This window comes from Stegodyphus dumicola, chromosome 5 (genome assembly GCF_044657685.1).
Source record: "Stegodyphus dumicola isolate Sdum_Otavi_A_Nest chromosome 5, ASM4465768v1".
NCBI lineage: Eukaryota > Metazoa > Arthropoda > Arachnida > Araneae > Eresidae > Stegodyphus > Stegodyphus dumicola.
This window is the reverse complement of record NC_140772.1, coordinates 160,373,784-160,392,152: the sequence shown is the minus strand read 5'-3', so window position 1 is coordinate 160,392,152 and position 18,369 is coordinate 160,373,784.

Genomic DNA, 18,369 nt, shown 5'->3' with positions numbered 1-18,369 from the left:
ACGCTATAAGCAAATTTAATTATTTGAAATCCTTTTTGGGAGGTACTGCTTATAACACCATTGACGGTTTCGATTTAACCGAAGAAAATTACGAAACTTCAGTTAAACTCCTCACAGAAAGATTTGGAAATAAAGATGTACTGATAAACGCCCATATAGAAAAATTACTGAAAATAAGACCTTTAAAGGATTCTAATGACATTCAAAATTTCCGTAAGTTATTCAATTATATACAGAAACATATTCGATGTCTTGAATCATTAAATATGACCTCAGAAACATATGGAGCTTTATTAACGCCTATTTTGCTTAAAACATTGCCCGCAGATTTGGTTTTAGAACATAATAAAACAGTTCGAAAATCAAATTACGATTTGAATCACCTAGTGGAATTTCTTTCTGAACAGTTAGTTGCGCGGGAACGTACATTCCAGACGGTCCAGCCAAAAGCGGCGCCGCAAAAGCATAACAAACTGAGTGAAACCAGACCTATTGCGAAACACACAGCTTCGGAGTTGACGAACGCAAGTTTGCAGGGGGGGACAAACACCATGTGTTTTCTGCGACTCTTCTGATCACGAGTCTATAACGTGTAAACAAGCATCTTTATGGTCTACTGAGAAGAAAAGGGAGAAATGCAAAGCGAAAGGAATATGTTATCGCTATTTACACCCACGGCACCTTAGTTTTAATTTCACTTCTAGAATAAGGTGTGAATTATGTAAACAACGACATGCCACTATAATGTGTTTTAAAAACGAAAATGAAGAAATTAAGGAAGAACAAACTGAAAATAAGGCCTTAACGAATAATTCATCCTATGAAAGTGTAATCTTGCAAACTTTAATTGTCAATGTTTACGGAGATGGTGAAAGAAATTTTATACGAATAATTCTGGATACCGGAAGTAGCAGATCATATATCAGCACATTTCTTGCGGAGAAATTAAAACTAAAATCTTTAGGTCAGGAAAGTCTGACTCATGGGGTTTTTTGGAGGGATAGAAAAAAGGGAAAATCACAACAAGTATCTGATTAAGTTAAATAATCCAGAAACAGGATTCACATGCGAAATGGAAGTTTTGAGCCAAAAAACCATATGCTCACATTTTCCAAAATTGGAGGATAGGGAATGCTTAAAGAAACTTAGAGGTTACAAAATTTTTCCCAGTGATGTAACTAATGAGAATTCTTGTTTATTTGAAAAACACCCTAACGAAATACACATGCTTGTAGGAGCAGATTATGCCGGAAAACTCTTTACAGGGGAAATAAAACACGTAACGGAGAGTTTAGTAGCGATGAATACACACCTTGGTTGGACAATATTAGGGAGGACGAAGGTAAAGGGAAAGAATTTTAATGAAGTTCTTTTATCACTACACGTTAGTGACAGAAAAATTTGTGACTTGTGGTCTCTTGATTCTATCGGAATAACTGAACCAGCTCTTTCGCAAACAAAACAAGAAATACAAAAGGCTACAGAAAATTATTTTATCCGTACTTTAGAAAGAGATGACGCTGGAAGATATCAGGTGTCACTGCCATGGCTTCAAATTCATCCTGAGTTGCCAGATAATAGAATCCTTGCAGAAAAGCGTCTGAAGTCTTGCGTGAAAACCCTTCAGACAAAGAATTCCTTAGAAGCCTACGAAACTGTTTTAAAAGATTGGGTACAAGAGGGAATAATAGAACCTATCGATATTTCGGAGGCAGAAAAGATCAAAGGGCATTATCTGCCACATAGAGCAGTGTTTCGGGAGATTTCGACTACCAAAATTCGACCAGTGTTCGACGCATCTGCAAAGGAGAAAAATTCGGTATCTCTGAACGACTGCCTGTAAAAGGGTCCTAATTATCTTGAATTGATCCCCAAAATTTTGACAAAATTTCGAGAGGGAAAGTATGGAGTAATTTCGGATATAAAAAGAGCATTTCTTCAGATAGGTGTGAACTCAGCGGATCGAGATTTTCTCCGGTTCCTATGGTGGGAGAAAAGACAGCCTGAAAAACTGACTATATATCGGCACCGAAGGGTTGTATTCGGCGTAAACGCCAGCCCCTTTTTACTCGCTGCCACGATTAACTACCATTTGGAAAATGTACCAAAACAACATCAGGAAATAGCTTCAAAGCTAAACAAAGACATGTATGTGTATAACTGCGTAGCGAGCGTGGAATCAATTGAAGAATTAAACTCATTTATCAAAGGATCTAGAGAAATCATGGCTACTGCAAAATTTGACCTAAGAGGTTGGAAACATAATATACTTAAAAATGAAACGTCAGTTCTAAACCTTTCTGATAAAGATTATGAAGATATTGTGTCAGTATTGGGATAAAAATGTGACTTATTTGACGATACTTTGTCTTGTCACGTAAAATATGAAGAAAACCCTATATTGAGCAAAAGATCTGTTCTTTACGAATTGAGTAAAATCTTTGACCCAATTGGGTTTACTAGTCCAGTTACTCTCATGCCTAAATTGATTCTGCAAGAGTGCTGGAAACAGAAAATTAACTGGGATAGTAATCTGCCGAAAGATCTAGCAAGGAAATTTTTCACATGGTCATCTCAGTTAAAATATTTGAAAGACATCAAAATTCCTAGATTGCTTCCCAAAATAGGCGAAAGTACCACTCTGCATGTATTTTCAGACGCAAGCAAGGACGCGTATGCGACCTGCATTTTCCTTAGACACAGCGGTGAGAGTGGAGTCACTTGTCAATTGATACAATTTAAAACGAGAGTTGCTCCCCTAAAAGCACACACCATACCTCGACTAGAGATACTCGCTTGCACTATTGGAGCCAGGCTCTCTCATACAATAAGAGATGACTTGAAATTAAAAGAGGTTCCAGTTTTTTACTGGACGGATTCCACAAAGAAACCCAGATCACTGGCATCACATTCCCGGAAAGTTTAATCCTTCGGATTTGCCATCACGCGGTTGCTCTGCAAAAGAATTGAGGAAATCCGAATGGTGGAAAGGACCAGATTGGATTTATCGACCTCCAGAAGAGTGGCCTATTGCAGATGGAGAACATCCTGACTTCGATATAGTAAATGGAGAGAGAAAACGAACTGTGGTTTCAGCCAGCAATAACACGAATACAGATAAATTTAACCTTTTTGACAATATTTCAAAATTCGAAAAGATCATAAAGGTCGTATCTTGGATCTTTAGATTCATTAAAAATGCTACAACACCACCATCTGAAAGAACTCATGGGAGAATTTCAGTCGAAGAACTAAAAGGAGCTGAAACAGTGGTTTTCCGACTCATCCAACGAGAATCTTTCGAAGGATTGAAAGATAAAAGAATACGTGCTGTAGAACCTATCTTGGACTCCAATGGCCTTATAAAAGTGAAGACATGTATCTTTCAGAGAGACGATGACGCTGACTTTCGTTACCCAGTTTTACTTCCCTCAGAACATCCATTAGTATTAAAACTGATCAAATCTGAACATGAAAGGCTAAGTCACGCTGGAGTACAATTCGTTATGTGCGCTTTGCGTAAAAAACATTGGATCATAAAGAATAGGAAGACAGTACGCAAGGTTATAAAAAACTGTGTACGATGTCGAAGGTTCGACTCTGGTTCATATAAGATTCCTCAAGCGCCACTACCTGAAGACAGAATAAGAGATGCTTTAATTTTTGAGATTATTGTGTTGATCTGACGGGCCCCTTAATTTTAAAAGGAGGCCAAAAAACATGGATCGTCATTTTTACTTGCGCAATATATAGAGCAGTTCACTTAGAGCTAGTCTCATCTCTATCAACCGAAAGTTTTCTGCACGCATTCAGGCGATTCATCGCTCGAAGGGGTAGACCTGTCACTGTATACTGCGACAATGGAACCAATTTTGTTGGATCAAATAATTTGTTTAAGACCATAGATTGGAATTCTATCTTAGAAAATGCAACAGTTAAGAAAATTGAATGGAAATTTATCCCCCCTTCCTCGCCATGGTGGGGAGGGTGGTGGGGAAGATTAATTGGAGTACTAAAGAGAATTCTTCGAAAGGTACTAGGAAAATCTTCGCTGAACTACGAAGAATTGTTGACAATCATTTGTGACTGAGAGAGCATTATGAACAACCGTCCTCTCACGTATTTGTCAGAAGACATAAAGGATTTGAGAGCTCTCCCCCCAGCAATGTTTCTAACAGAAATTCCAGAGACTGGAGTTCCTGAATTAGATCTTTTGGATTCTAAATCCATCAATAAAAGATACCTTTACAGAGCCAAATTGAGAAAAGATTTACGAAAAAGATTTCGATCAGAATATTTAGGGCAACTAAAACAAAGCTCAAAATTCATCCGCGAACCATCTTGTGTGAAAGTTGGTGATCTTGTAATTGTGTCCAACAACGAAAAAGGGATAAACTGGCCCTTAGCTAAAATCCTGGAAATTTTTCCATCCCACTACGGACACATTAGATTAGTGTAACTGAAAACTGCACAAGGGGAGATTATAAGACCTACTAAGAACTTCATACCTCTTGAACTCAACTTTACACCTGAGTCGGATATGCAAATGAGGTACAGAACTCGACGTATGACGAAACCTCAAAATACTTGAACTACAGGTCAGTTGAGGTCCATCCTCTGCTGATACTGGACCTCAAGGTGGGAGTGTCGCGTTTGCTTACTAGAACTTTACTTCCACGAACGCCCTCTGGCGAAAGAGACTAAAACCAGTCAGTTGAACGGCTGACGCGTCTAACAGATGTATAACGATAGACCGTCTCCGTATAAATTATGCTTGTAATCATTATAACTTGTAAATATTTTGTAGATATCTTTCATATGAATTAAAATTTCTTAAAAAAGTTTATAGCTGTGTTTCGCAGTGAATCGTAGTTCATCATTAAGACGGATACCGACAAGAAGGAAAGGAAGGCAGTTCAGGGCAGCCCTATTTAGAAGGTAAGTGAACTTTCACTTATCTATTTAATGATCAAAAAATTTTAATAGTACAAAGTTGATAAAATTTTTAACAACAGTGTTTCTCAAATGGATTTAATCCAAGGACTGGTAAAATACTTCAGTACATTCTCGCGGACCGGTAAGTTTCATAATTCGACCCGTTGGCATAATTTTTTTACAGAAATAAATCATGAAGACAGAAATAATTTTTAAAGTATTTTATTTGTTTTAATTTACATATGTACATTCAACTTACTTAAAATATTGCATCGAGAATAAAACTACCAAAACTTAACTAAAACTCCAAGGAAATTCCAATATGAATGATATATTTATTTTTTAAATTAATATACTAGCAAAAATAACAATGAATCGAAATGTAAACAGGGTAGGTAGATACAAAATAAGCAAAAAATAATTTACAAAATTAAAGGAAATTAAAACTAAAATCAATGAGATTGCTGCTGATCTCTGTTGCTGACTAAAGTGTCAATCCTAGGCGTTAAACCAGTTACAACAATACGTAAAGCAGGTACAAGAGCAAGTCGATTTCGATGTTTCCTCTTAATAACAACCATAGACGAACATGTACTTTCACAACAAATAATTATGGCTTCTTAGATTTGGCAAAACACAGAGCAACTAAATACCATGCTTTTATAAGCGATTTATCAACCAAGAAACACTTTTTTAAAAGCATCCTTTTGAATTTTCATCTCCAAACCTTTTTGCTGGAAAAATGTCCAGGGGTTTGCTCTCCAGTTGTGGGTGCTTCGTTTGTAAATGTCGCGAAAGCTTGGAAGATTTGCTTGGAAAGAACATTTCTATAAACAACGCATTCAGAGTTTGGACAATTTTCTTCTGATTGTGGACAAAGGACAAAACTATATTTCAAATAGTCTGCGATATAATGCCTTACAAAGTTTTTTTTTTTTTTTTCCAGATTGTGGACTATATTCACCTTCATCTGTATTCGAAGGGATGGACTACGTACTTGGTTTTGCACAAAGTTTAGTAATGCGCCTTTCGTTTCCTTCTTACTCATCCTGGTTATTGATTTTTAATCTACCTAAAGTTACAGAAATAGTATTTATAGCACAGTATTAAGTTCAGAAGTTATTAAAAATTTACGCTATGGGGCTACTTCCCCCCCCCCCCCACACACACACATATTCTTCAGCGGCTCGAGTTCTCCTCCTTTTGAGTCATATAATTTGAGTCAGAATCGAAATATGGAAAAATTAGGTATGTCATTTCAGAAAAAGTACAATTTTGCAGCAAAATACCTATGTTAGAACAATGCTATATATAAATCTAGTATATATCCTCGCGTTTTCGAGACATGAAAAATACAAATTAAATTTCGTCAATCGGATAATATAATTTTCCCTTTTTCTATGCGAGATGTATATGTAAAAATCTCCATTTAGTGATTCATTTTTTCAAGTTCATTTTTTCACATATATACAATTTTATTGGGATAGTTTTAAAAGAATTAAGAAAATCAAATGAGCCGTATCATAATTTCAATCTAAATTATAAGTGCTATTACAAGGAAAGCTCACATAAGATTGAGAAAATACTGAGTCTTTAGAAAAGCAAAGAAAGAACTAGAATATTTTCTTAAATGCAAAGGGCGACTACGTGATAAGAAAGCTAGAATATTTTAGCACACCAGCGGAAATACACATTGCATGCACAAAATAGCAATTTAAATGTATTAGAAAGACCAGATGCATTAGGAAACTTCGAGAATTGCCGAAAATACTCAAAATCCTCAAATAGTCTTATGGGGAAAAGAACTGTTTAATAGATTTAAGGAAACCGTGTGCTGTAATCAATTTGAAAATGACAGTCAGGTCACTCACAAACAATTACTTAAACAAATTAGCCCCGAATATCTAGTTAAGAAGTCAGTTTGCTCTTAAATAAAATTTCATGACAGTCTCCAAAGCCGTCTTCCTCTCTATTATTTGAACTTCAGTGATTTTCGCTTCATATTCCAATGCTAAGTAAGTGTATGAATTTAATACTGAATCGTTTTAATTTATCGTAGATCTCTATTGCTTTACAAAATGGAAATATATAAAGTTCCTAGAGACATAAAATGCGTAATTCTAATTTACTAATATTTTTAATAACTATACTGCACTTTCCTCTCAAAATATATAAGACCGCGATGCATTTTATTTTCTTCTGGATTTTAGTTCGCAGTAAATAAATATAAATTTAAATCGATTAATACACCACTATTTCATGTTCGTTGAAATTTTAAATTCTAACAATGATTGAGTTAATATTCTTATTCATAATAATCGCATTAGGTGTCTCTGAAATGAGCAACCACGCTTCGAGATAAATTTTGGTTTTCTGCGAAAGTGGTCACTTTAGAACATGGTAATTAGCGTACTTGTATTTATTTATACACTAGTGAAATAAATTAAGAGAATTTTCATATTTGATCTACGATTTTCAGAAATACTGGACAGATTTTAATAAAATTTGGTATGAACATAGGTTGATATAATACAAGAAAAATAAACATTCAGCAGTTATAATAGACACACATGTTCGTGTGTTAACACACGTGGGAGTCTGAAGGTCTGAAACAGCGGTTGCAGAAGATACAAAAGATATGGGTTAATAGGGGATATGTTCCCCTCTTGCAGCCATACAGGCCTCGCAGCATGATGTCATACTGGAAATAAGGCAGTTTATCAGAGCCTGTGGCAACTGGTCCCACTCATTCAGCAACGCTGTTTTCAGTTCCTGGGTAGTTCTAAGAGGGGAGCTGAGAGTTGAAATTGCACTTCCTAGAGCGTCAAAGACATGCTCTATAGAGTTGAGGTCTGAAGACCTGGATAGCCAATACATTCGGCAAATATCCTCACTCTCGAGAAATTCTTCGATCAGAAGAGCCCTATGTGGCCTCGCGTTATCGTCCTGTAAGATGAAATCGGGGCACACTGCATCCCGAAAAGGCGAACAAGACCTCGTTCGTATACCTCACACCAGTCACAGAGCCTCTGTTAAAGACGTGGAGAGGTGTGCGGCCATCCAACATGATGCCTGTACAGACCAGTACACCGCCACCGCCATAATTGTTGATTTCGCGGACATAGCTGTGCGCAAGCTTTATAATATCAGAAAATCATAAAATTTCAAATAAAATGTCAGCAAAATGTGTATGACCAATGCTCAAGATTACATTAAAATTTTAACTGATATTTATTTATGAAATACTAATAGAAAGCCCGGCGGTCATACGAAATGACCGCTGTTCTAGATATTATAAATTATAATTAAAATGATTTGTGCAAATGTGTCTGCTAATTTAAACTGAATTACCCAGGGCAGGCGGCGAGGACACCCCTTTTCTTACTGCCCCACAGTGTTTCCCCCTTCTACTTGCTTAATTGCTTAAAGTAGAGTACAATGAAGGAAACCCCTGGTGGTATATTTTTTAAGAGCCACCGCTAGTTCAATAAACAAAGGTGATTTAAAAAATAAAATGTTAATTCACACGTCAAAGATCTCTTTGTACACAACATTTCTTGTGTACATCTTTCGGTTAATCTTCGGATTATGGTAACTTGGCGATTTTTTGGCGAATATTTGGCGACAAACCCTGCTACAGCAAGCTGCTAGTTTTTTGTTTTGGACGCCATTTTGTTTCCACAAAGTAAAGGCATAATTTCGTTTCTTTTTCTTTTTTTTTTTTTTATTTTTTATTTTTTTTTTTTTTTTTAACTTAACATTTTTTCCCAACAATCTGCTAGCCGAAATACGCTTATGCTAGAACTTTTATGGAACAAAAGTGCTTAATCATGATGAAGATTAGTTGAGAAATTGGGAGAAAGTGCAGAATCGCCCACTGCTTGCCGCGTTTTTAAGAATTGCACATACACGGTATCCATGTACACGTCGACCTATTTTCACTTAAAAAAACATCCCAGAATTGCACAGAAGTGGCATTGCGCGCACTCTTGACTTTATCCATGTACACTGCTAAAGTCTTAGCTAGTAATCTTTATCGCCTTACCAAAATGTCGCCAAACTACTTGTTACCATATTCCAAAGATTAGCCCATCTTTCCATCGTTTTTAAGCTCGCCTTGCAGAGGACCATTCAATATTTTTAATTTTACGTCGGTTCTTTCACGAACTCTTGAACAGGCAACATAAAGTTGACCGTGTCCAAATGCAGGTTCAGGTAAAAAAATGGCAACACGCTTAAGCGTTTGGCCCTGAGACTTATTGATGGTCATAGCGAAAGCAAGTTTTACAGGAAATTGTGTACGTCTCAATTGAAACGGCAACCCTGTGCCGTGGCAACTTCAGCCCATTGGCTGGTACAGTTACGCAAGCAACCAATAAACTATCGGCTACAAACAGACACTTAAGCCGCATATATAAATATGGGGTGAACTAACATCATCTCCTCCGAAACGGCTCGTTCTCGGGCTTAGCGAAGCACACCGTTCGATTCCGCAGGTTCGTAGCACGCCATTTTGACAATTCGCGTCTTCTTGGGACTTTAATTAGCCGAGATATTAATTAAAAACTAATCTCCCCCTCTACGTTTTCCCTACATTTTCCACTTTCTTTCTTTTGTTTTTCCTATTAGAGAGATTTGGCTAAGCGCCAAATTCTTTTTTCTCGAATATCTACGGAACGGCGCCGAGTTGAAATTCCAGACGCGTATCCTCGGATTCCAAAAATTTCTCCGAATCCATCGATACCGTTCTCATCTTTGTACGACTTTAATCGGTTGAGATATTAATTAAAAAGTGCGGAAACGTTAATTTCCGCGCTCATTTTTCCGAGTGGCAAGAATAAACTATCGGCGACACACACTTTAGCTGCTTATATATATAAAGAAGATCTTTAATATTTATTAATTACTAAATGCTGCTGATTTATGTTATCGCCAATGAAACTAGTAAACAAAATGAATAAATAATGAAATGTTATTGACAGGAAATTAATTTGGATAATTCAATAATGCTAATAATTTATTTAAGAATTACGTTTTGGTGTTTCAACGCTTTATTATTCAGAACTCATTGTCTGTTAAGAATTAGTGCCTAACCGCTGAATATAGAATACAAATCTCATAATCTCTTTCACATCTCAATTTTTTTTTCAATTGATGTCAGACGTGTAACCTTCTAGACAATTTTTATAGTAATTACAGAAATAGTTTATATAAAATTTTTGTATTTTAAATGTTATATTTCATAACCATTATTCTTCACTATCTTTGTACACAGTAACTTCCAAGACTTAAAATCCTTTTGTTGTATCGGAAGAGGTATTTTTTATCCCATTGTTCTCGAACAGCTTTCCAAAGTCTAAGTAGGTTGTAGATCGACGTTTGCACAACTCGCTTTTTAAGAGTCCAAACGCACAAACATGCATTGATGACAGAACAGGAGATTTAGTAAGGATATGAGTGAAGGGTATGGCCTTGATACTTGTGTCTTGCTCCATTATTTTTCAGGAAATGAACAATAGATTTTAACCTGTCGCTGCTTGTTTTGTTTGACGCAGTTCGACTAATTGATCGCATTGTGTACAAAGAGAAGATTTTTGGGTATAAAATATGTTTTTGATAATATGTGAAGCTAATATTAACAATTTTCTTCATTCAATTTATTTTTTATTTGCCCTTATATGAAAAATCAGTATTAATCACAAATCCCCTAGAAAACTTTCTTTAGATTCCTTGAACCGCGATTTTAGATTTTTTCCTCCTCTTTGATGATAATAAATGGATCTCCTGTTATTGCAATCGTTTATGAACACGCAAGATTCGATTATTACGACAAAAGTTTTCCATTTTTGTGTGGGTAAATGTTTCTCATAAGGAATTCTACAGCGTGCTCTGCGTTCGGCGATATATCGTGAATAAACACGATGCAGATTATGTTTTTTTCACGTTAAGATTCAAATCAGCATTAATCACTTTGTTTACAATTGACACTGAACATTTTAATTATTTTGCAGATTTCCTTTTAACATTAAAGATCTTACTTTTGCAGCATTCGAAGCATTCCATTTTTTCTTTGGATAAGTATTTGAAGCTAAATTTTGACTTTTTTTCTTTCTTATTGACAATATTATCTCTCGTAGCTTCAGATACCGAAAATCCATGGCTTTCCCAGCGTTTTTTAATAATTAGATACGAATAATTGTCTTCAGAAAGAACACAAACATAGCCTTCCATCCATTGCTTTTTTAAAAGCGATATTTTGCTAGAAAACAAAACTGTCAAGTACCAGACGATAATTTATACTTTAAAATTTCAGATCCAAAAATTAAAGATCTAAGAATTGCAAAATAAAATTGATAAAATTGCAAAATAAAATCCAAAATTTGCAGTTAAAAAATATAAGCAGAAGTTTTTTCTCTTTTTTTTACAACAAAACAAAATCGTCTAAGTGCGAACAGCCTTTGTATTCAAATGTTTAAATTTAGGAGTTAATTCATTAGATCAGTTTACTTCAGATTGAAACTTTTTTGTTTCCAATGACAGAGTGTGAACAGTTAAAATTTTGTAACAGAGTCCATTAATCTATATTAAGGCCGGATGTGGTAATCTCTTTATTATGCAGGTATTTAATAGGTGGGCCACCATTATCTTCTATGAAGAGACGGACAGTTACAGCCATGCCTTCTCCGGGATTCGAACCCAGTCCCTTCGGTATCGCAATCAGGCTCACTATACCGTCTGAGCGGCTTAAATTCAAACTATCAGTTTATATACATATGGAGCGAAAACATTGTTTTGCAACATTTTCACTCCACATAATATGCAATATATGCTTGTTATGCAATAGAAAAATCAATATTTTGTCACTATCCATCAAAAGATACAGAACTTTAGGTTCTGTTGACTTATTTGATATACTTTCCCATCTCACCGTTCTGCACTTATTTGCGTTTCTCTGCTTTTCCTAAAGCCGCATTTCCCTGGATATAACTGCACTAGAATATCTTTTATAAGTACATGACAATCATAAGCTGTTCTTTGATATTTTTATGACATCATGTAGTAGCTAGATAATTTGGCATGGAAGATCTCATCTGACAGGTACTAGACAAATTAATCCTCTTGAATCACTACACATTTAATTCTGTCATACTGCGGATTAAAAGTGAATTCTGCTTTTATCTACCGTTTCACAAAGCATTTTCTTAGTTTTTTAATTTTAGAAAATGGGCTTTTCATATCAGTCATATCACTTTTAACGGTTTCAGCAGCTGCTTTTAGTTTAACTTTCTCCTCCACAAAAAAGTAAAATTGCTGCATTCTCTGTGAAATATGTAATCAATAAATTCTTTTCATATATGAAAATTTTATGTTTTCCAAAACTTGTTAATTATAGAATTATGAAATAATAATAATTAAAAAACTGTATTTCATTGTATCTTCAAGATCAGATAATATTGTTTTCACCAAAAATGCGCAAAAATAAAGGTTTTAATTTGTTTCTTGTGATGATATCCTCCTGGCAACTTATTTGTACCGCGAGATCCCAAATATGTACTATCACTGTAATTAGAACAATGTAATCTATTTACGAAAAAAGCATTTTCATTAACCTTTCTTCTCTTAAATTTAACTTATGTTATGTGTATCCAGAAGTTAGGAATTTATTTTGTTTATCAGCAACTTTTCAAAATTTTTCATTTTAAGAAATTTTGGAAAGAATTTCTAAAATTTGGAACTTTAATTCTCCTGCGAAACATGTAGCGTAAATATTTTCCGAAATAATCGTGTTTACTATATGCTGTATTCTTGAAAGAGTCAAATATTTTAAATAAAATCAGACTGTGTACACTCTAGAAAGAAATCAAAGCCCTAGCTAATTTGTCTTTAACCTGCGAAATATTTTGAAGCTTTTCTTTTCAAATTATTTTTAGATGAGTGCACTTAATATTTCATGCTAAAGATAAATTGGAGCAGACTCTAATATGTTGCAATAATTATAATTAAAATCTTTAAAAACTTAACAAGCAGTTCATTAATCGTTAATAATTCAATAAATATAATTTACTCAAAGTCTAAACTGCTATTCGTAACGAGAGGCAAGACTCGGAATAAAGCATTGAACAATACCTATTTTTTTTTTTTTTTTGGAAGTTGTGAAACCGTATAAATACTATAAGTTATCTAGGAATTATCATTAATCAAAGGCTCACATGACTGATTTTATAATAACCACGTTATAGGAAAAGCCAGAGGTATCGACGAACAACTTTCTGTACTTCTTGTAAATTACTCTGCTTTGTCCCTCAAAAAAAAAAAAAAAAGAAAAAAAAAAGAAAGGTATACCTGTGCATTATAAGGCTACGTCTATGTTACGCATCTACAGCCTGGACATAAGCATCAAAGGCAGACTTCCATAAACATCAGGTAGTTCAGAATAAGATTCTGAGAAGAACTGTAAATTTTTTACCTGATTAGAAACAAACTGTCTAGGATGACTGGAAAATCGACCCCATAGAGAATCACATTATTAAACTTAAGCGTTTCTTCAAAACTGTACTTAGCTGTGATGCTGCAAAATTTTCAGAAGTTCTTCGTTACTAAATTATTCCAGAAGATAATTTGATTAGATCATTTTCTATTCACGTACGTAACGATCACAACTTCGTAACCTAACTTTGATTGCCAACGTTTACTTGTTTTCTTGAGCAACACGACTTTTGTCTCTCCGCGCTTTCCATTAGATTGGTATATATGTAGTAAAAAGACATTGGCCTCCTGCTTTTACCTTACTTTCTGGGACGTTCTTGGAGATTTACCGACTGGCTCATCAAAGTCATGTGCTCTCACTTCCTTAATTTTCTCATCAAGTTTATCTGGGGCAACATAAGCAACTTTATAATCAGTATAATTATAAACACACTATATTTCTTTTCAGAAATTTCACTAAATATTACTGAGCAGCATTCACTTCTTTTCAACATTTACAAGAATCAGTAATGAGTGTATTAAGTAAGCAATTGACAAAATATAACTATTAATTATGAAAGTTATTATTTTCTTAAAATTTAAGGTAATTTATACTTATTGTACTGCGTATTCCTTTCATAAACAGAAATCAAAATCCGAAGTCCTATAATAAATTATAAAGGTTATAAAGGTATTTTTAATGATAGACTATTTTGTGGTTTAATATAGAAAACGAAATATATGTTGATATAACTGCTTCCACAATGTGGGATTGGTTGTACTTGGTGTGTTGTTCCTTCCAGATCAGCTGATTACCTGACTCACTTTCCAATGTGAACCTGGACTCGTCTGTAAAGAGAACAGACGCCCATTGTTGACTGATCCGGGAGACGTGTTATCTGGTCCAACATGGTCACCCTTGTCTCCTCTGGTCAAAAGGACGCAAACAACTGGCCGTCTTGCATACATACCTATATTGTGAAGGCGTCTGCACACTGTAGTAGCTGAGATTCTTGTTCCTGTTGCCACTAAATGATCTGCCACGGGCTCAAGAACAGTAACGTTACTCTTCTATCCAGTTAAAAGAGCTAAAGAACGGTATCCCGCAGGTGTTGTAATTCTAGGTTTGCCTGGAACATGTCTTCTAGAATCCTCGGTATGAAACAGATTCCATAATCGGTGCACCGCACTACGAGTGACACTATGAGCATCTAGCAGCCTCAGCTTGTGACACCCGCATTGTCATTCATACGATCGTTCGCCATCTCAACGAATCGGGCAAAATGCTTGTCCTGGAAAGACTCTCCTGGATATTGTCCACGAAGCTGTAATAACAATTGAAGATCAGCACTCGTGAACAAAAATTACGATTTTTGCATTTTTTCTGTAACTATTATGTAAGTATTCACTTCTATAAAATAAAAGGGGTAGCTATCGTTTTTGCATATATTTTCTTAAACTTCGTTATTTTCATACATATGAATTGTGAATTTAAACGTTACTGACATTTTTGTAATGGTTGCTGTTCTTTAACTTTTGTAGGGCAGTGTATGTACACATGCCTAATTTATGAACATCATTGAATCAAACTTAATTACCTTAAAAAATGAAAAATCGCAAAAGGTTCAGATTTAAATGGTCGCGCAAAATAATTAATTACGTTTTTTACTCTTTCACTGACCTCTCAGTCTACTAATTTGCTGTTGCAGTCATCCCTGATAAACCCTTTTTTCAGTCCTTTCAACTTTAGAAACAGCGTCATTTTTTTCGCACCTACGCCCTACACAATTCAACAGAGGAAAAAAAACCCAAAAAAAACGGTAAAAGTAGCATAGGAGCACATGCTTCGAATTCTTGATGCAGTGTTAAGTGCTAGTACATAATTTTGTGCTTTTTTTCAGTCTTTTCTTATTCAGCATATCAATGTACAGTTTTCTTAGTATGATGGCTTACAAAACCTTTTTTTTTGGGGGGGGGCTTTATATTGTGGGATGGCATCGTTCATTATAATCAGATGACGCGACAAGCTGTGAAAATAAATCTTTTACTTTTCCGATGATAGAAGGCAGACGATTCCGCCATTAAGACGATGACGCGATTAAGAGATGTTTGAATATAAAAGAAGATTCCTTCTCTTCATCTGTAAATAATCTCATATATTTCCTTCTACGAATGTAATTACTTTGTAGTTTGTTGCAACTATTCATGTTTCATTAAATATTCAAGTGTTACATAAATCGGACTAGTTTATTAGCCCCTAGACAGCCACCTAAGAAGTAAGTTTACAAACACCATATTCCTAGACAGTAAGTACCGATTCTACAGATTTGGGCGTTCAGGCCGGGATGAGCCTAGGAAGAAGCATTATGAATATTACAAAATAAGAGAAGTAAGTTTTGTTTCGATTATTTCCACATTGTTACTTCTAAGAATAGTGTTCTATGATACTGTGAATTAAGATGACTACCTTAAATTCTACTCCTAGAATTTCAAATTCTTTAAAGACTGGGCCTACTAAGTCAATTAAACTTTTACATCAAATTGTGTTTGGAACTTTGGGTGATCGAAAAAATAGAGCTAGATTGCGTAACTTTTGTGGTTTTCCATCTGATTTTAATATTGAAGAAACAAAACAAAAATTACTTAAAACTCTTACTGCAAACGATTTTATTTCTGTGTGTAATTTGTTACATCTTAATTATGATTCAAATCCTGATAAAAACTGTGATTTAATATTGAATAGTCTTTGTGATTTTAAGCTTTTAAAATCCGAAAGTGATGACGATGATGAGTTATCTGAAAACGAAAGTGTTTATGATTCTGATAAAAATGATGATATTAATTCTGTTCGGTCAGAATCACCTCCCATAAATAACTCAGTGAATGGAAACATTATAATGCCTAGCAATATTTCCCTACATTTTCGTGATATCTTAGAAACTGTTTCTGAATTTAATGGCACTGATACATATCCAGTTGAATCCTTCATTGGTGATTTAGAAGAATCTTTTAAATTATTTAAGTTATCGGAATTACAGAAAATTGTGTTTGCTAAATAATTGCTTACTGGTTCTGCTAAAATATTTATTAGGTCTTTGAAGGGTATAATATCATGGGACAAATTAAAAGAAAATCTTTTATCTGAATTTGGTTCTAAAATAAACAGTGCACAACTTCATAATTTGCTACAGAAACGACACTTAAAATCTGGTGAATCACTTTCCGAATATTTAATTACCATGCATGAAATAGCCAGTCGAGGTTCTGTTGATGATTCATCAATTCTTGATTATGTAATCAATGGGATACCAGATCAGAGTAGTAACAAAATTGTTTTGTACGGTTGTAAAACTATTTCTGAATTCAAAGAGAAATTAAACATTTATGAGAAAATTCGGGTTCCAGATACGAAGAATAAGGGTTATTCAAGTAATAACACACAAAATAAAGCACGCTCTATACCTAATAAGAGTAAAGAACAGAGGTGTTATAATTGTGGAAGTTTAGGTCATAAATCTAATTTTTGTAACAATAAGAGTAAAGGATTTAAGTGTTTTAAATGGGATTTGTTTGGACACAAAGCCGTAGATTGTTCGAAAACATCATCTAAAAATATCCAAGATGCCAAAACTGTTACTCCAATAACTCAGACTTGTCAGAAAGAAATGCATAAAACTGTTAATTTGGGTAATTTGCAAATTGATGCTTTAATAGATATTGGTAGTCAAGTAACGCTAATCCGAGAAGATATACATAAGAAGATAGGTTCTCCTGAACTTAAGTCGGCAGAGCTACAGTTAACGGAATTTGGCAACAAACCTATAGAGAGATTTGAAGGTGAATTCCAAATTGATAGTTCTTTATTTAAATCAAATATTTGCGTTATCGCAGAAAATAAGAAATATGATAGTGATTCCGAAGGGCATAAAAATGCTCATTGCAATGGAAATGGTTCTGAAGAAGGATATGGAAAAGTTGTTAATTATGTTTTTTTACTTCCAAAACCAGAAACTGATCCTTTTAGTATAGTTCCTGTTACAGTACAGAATGTGATCAAACTGGATATCTCATCCACAATCAAAGCAAGTGGCAATGATTTCCTGATTGTGAATTCTGACGACGTCCCGAGTGATGCAGATTCTGATATAAGTGAAAATGATGCTATTAAAGATGAATTTGAATTAGCGCAAAAACGAAACTCAAGCACAATACAATTAACTTCGAAGCCAACGAGGAGAAACGACACTGCAGAAGGAGATTCCGAAGAGAAACATTTTCCCGAAGAAGAGTCAGTTGCTAAAGATGATGAATCAAATGCGAATTCTACTAGAACAATTTCAGTGAAATACCTTACAATAAAGAAGGAAAAGAAGCCGCTGGAGACGAAGAATCTACAGAGACCAACGAAGAGGAGAAGATTGAAAAGGAGAAGTCAATCAGAAAACCTGACGACAACGACGTTGATACAGAAAGCAAAGACGGAACAAAAGAAACTAAAGAAGGTGAGAAAAAAAGAAGCGAAAAAGCAGATTCAGAAGATATAGGAAGAAACCCGAAAGGCTTTGACAATGAAATACCGGTTTTGATGATTTCTGATTATAGACTTTTTCCCAAGTTGACAAAGTTCTCCCGATTTGACTAATGGACTATTATTTTAAAGACGTGAACTAATTTAAAAAGACTGAAGATGATGTCTAAGGATGAAATGTATGAAGGAAGATGGCTTAAAGAAGATGATTTTGAGAAGACGTATCCAGACGGTATCCAAGAAGACGCATTCAGACGATATTAAGACATATGTAAAGACGAATCCAGACGAATTGTACCAGACAACATCAAAGAAGACGTGTTTGTGAAATGTATGTATTCAGATAGGCTGTTAAAGATGAACGAACACTGAAAGAGTATTGAAGAAGAGATAAAGCCGTTATTTCTGTAGATGTTAAGATGATGAAAAAAGATGGCTGA